Source organism: Mastomys coucha, unplaced genomic scaffold, assembly GCF_008632895.1.
Source record: "Mastomys coucha isolate ucsf_1 unplaced genomic scaffold, UCSF_Mcou_1 pScaffold13, whole genome shotgun sequence".
In the NCBI taxonomy this organism is placed as follows: domain Eukaryota; kingdom Metazoa; phylum Chordata; class Mammalia; order Rodentia; family Muridae; genus Mastomys; species Mastomys coucha.
This window is the reverse complement of record NW_022196895.1, coordinates 10261933-10265418: the sequence shown is the minus strand read 5'-3', so window position 1 is coordinate 10265418 and position 3486 is coordinate 10261933.

Genomic DNA, 3486 nt, shown 5'->3' with positions numbered 1-3486 from the left:
GAGAAAACAGCACAGTTCCACACTGCGTGCCCATGTAGATGTCTATAGAACAATAAATCAGTGGGGGAAAGAAACAGTGGAGGCATTTACAATTAGGCCTCGTACAGAATACCCTGGAAGGAGAATTTGTGTTAAAAAAGACAACATCTGCTGCAAGTTGGTTTATAAATAATACAACCAGATATTCAGGTAATGACATGACAGACAGTCTCTTGTGTCCTTGTCCTTTTGTGTCCAGGGCTGAATGTGTTTACATACTGCAGCTCATGACATGTAAACCTGGCCTGTTTGTGCTGGGGCCAGGGGCATCTCTCTTCTCCAGGTAAACGCATCTCTGCCCAAACCATGGCACACCCATGACCCAGATATCCAGAGAAATGTGTTCCATTTGTTTTTAATTGATCCCTTACTGTGAGCAGGTAAGCGCCTGAAAGAAGTGTGATCAGACACCCATTCAGGACTTTCAAGCACGTACCAGTTCCTTTGCTGTTGTCACTCCGGCTTGACAGAAAGACTGATGGTTAAGGTCAAGGGCAGAGAAGCTAATTCTAAACAAATATGGATGAGGCAGGGTGTGGGCTCTACCTGATCTAAGAGGGTCTGCTCGAAGGTTGGGATTTACCAGGCATTCTTTTTTTTTTTTAATTCCTTTAATTCTGAAATTAATGAAGTTATCACACACCCTGCTTTTGTTGGGCCCTGTCTCGTATTGTGCGGCTCCTTGCCGGTACCCGGCTGACAGCAGCGTGAGTGATGGCCTTCAGGCAGATGATTCTTCTTCTCCATGAAGGAACTAATAAATACTGCCTGTCTCGGCGATAAATTGTGCATGAAATAGTCCACTCTGGTAATCTATGGTTATGGTAAGGAAATGGCATTGTGAAAAAAAAAATACAGCCGATATGTGATTGAGGCACAAACGAACAGAGGCTCTGTCCGCGGAACTCAGGTTTTGTCTGCTTGCTCTCTTTTGTTCCTGCGTAGAGTCTACAACAAAATAAGGTACCGGTGGGGGACTGACTTCTGGGGTAGGTAACATAATTCACAGAGATTCATTTCAACCTCTGGTATCTCCAATGTCTGCAAGCCTTTACTGAGAGCTCCCAGTATTAGTGATGGCTAAGATAAGCCATTCTGCAGCACCCAGAATTCTCAAAAGAAGCTGATCAATTTTCTTCCTTAAAATAAAGGACATTTTATGCTGTACATGTTTTTCAAGAGAACGTACTAAATTAAGAGGTTTGGAAGACTGGAGATTTTTAAGGTGAAAATCTCAAGCTCCAGATATAAAATGTAAAGCTTGTTGCTTTTTTAAAATCATACTTAAGAATAAACAATGAATTCCTCAAAGTAAAGTTAAAACTCTTGTTTGACCAATTTTTGCCCTCTTACATGCATGCTTTAGAACCCAATATTTTCCTAAGAATGGCTACACTGTCTTTGGTAATATCCATATAATCCTAGGGTCTTCCTCCAAGAAAATCACCAATGCATAAGTGTTTCCTGGCTTGTGGACCAAATGGGTGCGTTCTCTTCGGTATCCATACATTGCTCCTATATATAGTAGGAACCTATCCATTACCCTAAAGGCTTCATGTCCTTTCTCTGATTTCCACTTAAATGAGCCCATTACAACTCACCAAAACTTTAACTGGATGTGTTGACCTGCCTTGGATGATCTCAGTGTAAGGACTGTTTCAGATAAGCAAACAAAATTGTCTGTAATCATTAAACGAACATTGGTGATCGAGTGTTGGGTTGGAGGCCAAGACTGGCTCAGTTCTGCAGTGTTGAGCCATAAGGAATCCGAGAGATCATTCAGCTGCCCAATCCAGTGATTTAGACACTGATTGTATGAGGCCATTCTTTATGTCAAGTGCATACTGCTCTCTGAACTCCACCTCATTTCATTCCCACAAAGCCCTAATTTTGTTGTGTTGTAGAGAAGGTGACTGAGATCAGGAAGTTAACACTTCTATTGTCTGAAATTCTTAGAACGAAAATAGACAGAACTGGTTTTTAAAATATATATTTTAACATTTATTGGCAAGGCTGAGGCCTGGGGCTTTATACCCTGTTAGTGGAAATGTAGACTAGTTCAGCCACTATGGAAATCAGTATGGAGGTTGCTTACACAACTAAAAATGGAGCTACTGTCAAGAATCAGCTTTGCCATTCCTGGGTGTATGCTCAGAGGATTCAAAGTCAGAATACAACAGAGACACCTGAACGTCCATATTTAGCACCATACATTAACAAGTTATGGAATCTGCCTTGGTAACCATAAACCGAGAGCTGATGAAGAAAGTGTAAGTGTGTGTGTGTATGCAAAGAAGACGCACTCACACTTTCTTCATCAGCTTTATTTTAATGTCCTTTATTTTAAGGAAGAAAATTGATCGGCTTCATCAGCTTTCTTTATTATTCTAAAGAAGAATAAAATTATGCAATTTTCAGGAAAAGAGATAGAATTGCAGATCATGATAAGCCAAATTCAGAAAGACAGATGTCACAGCTTCTCTCATATATGGGATTTTTACGTATTATTTTATATTTAAAAATATATATTTAAACATATTGTTTTATACGTAATATATAACATGTAAAAGTAGAAGGCAAAGATAGAGCTAGAGAGAGAGAGAGAGAGAGGAGAGAGAGAGAAAGAGAGAGAGAGAGAGAGGAGAGAGAGAGAGAAAGAGAGAGAGAGAAAGAGAGAGAGAGATTGGAACTAGAAGAACTATTTGGAAAAGAGGGGCCCAACAAGAGAGAGGGATGCCGAGAAAGGATAAAGCAGTAGTGAGTGGATAAGAGTACACTGTGTCCAATGTATCCCTGTGAAATATCCATGCTGAAATTCATTACTTTGTATAAATAATATGTGCTAATAATTTAAATAAATGAATAAATAAGTAAATCCTGGCCTATGGCTCCAAAAAAAGGCTGTCCACAATGACTAGTCAGCCAAAAATCTCCACAAAGCATAGACGTTGTCATTGGTGTAGTAATACTCTTGATAAAATACATAGGAGAAAGAAAAATAAATAAAAATAAATAAATTGATCAATAAATCAATCCAGTTATCATTGACCTCTGCTACTGTAATGGCGTAACAAAACATCAGGAGATTCAAATGACAAGCAGGTGTATGGGAGTCCATAACTCCAGGCTGGGCTCAGTTTAACTGAGCCTCAAGCTTTGTTTGTGGCCCAGGTCTTTTCTGTTTGTCTCTCATCTTTTTGGACCAGTGGTCCAGTGAAGACAGTTTCTTATCAAGGCAGCAGCAGAAGCACAATAGGACAAGATTAACCACAGAAAGACATTTCCCATCTCTGGTCCTGTCGCATCTGATGGCATTCTATTGACTGAAGAGGAAGAAGAACACCCATGGGTTCTTAGCTGGGGAATGATCCCTATTAGCAGAAAGAGAGAGAGAGGGGAAGAGGGAAAAGGAGAGGGAGAGGGAGAGGGAGAGGGAGAGGAAGAGGG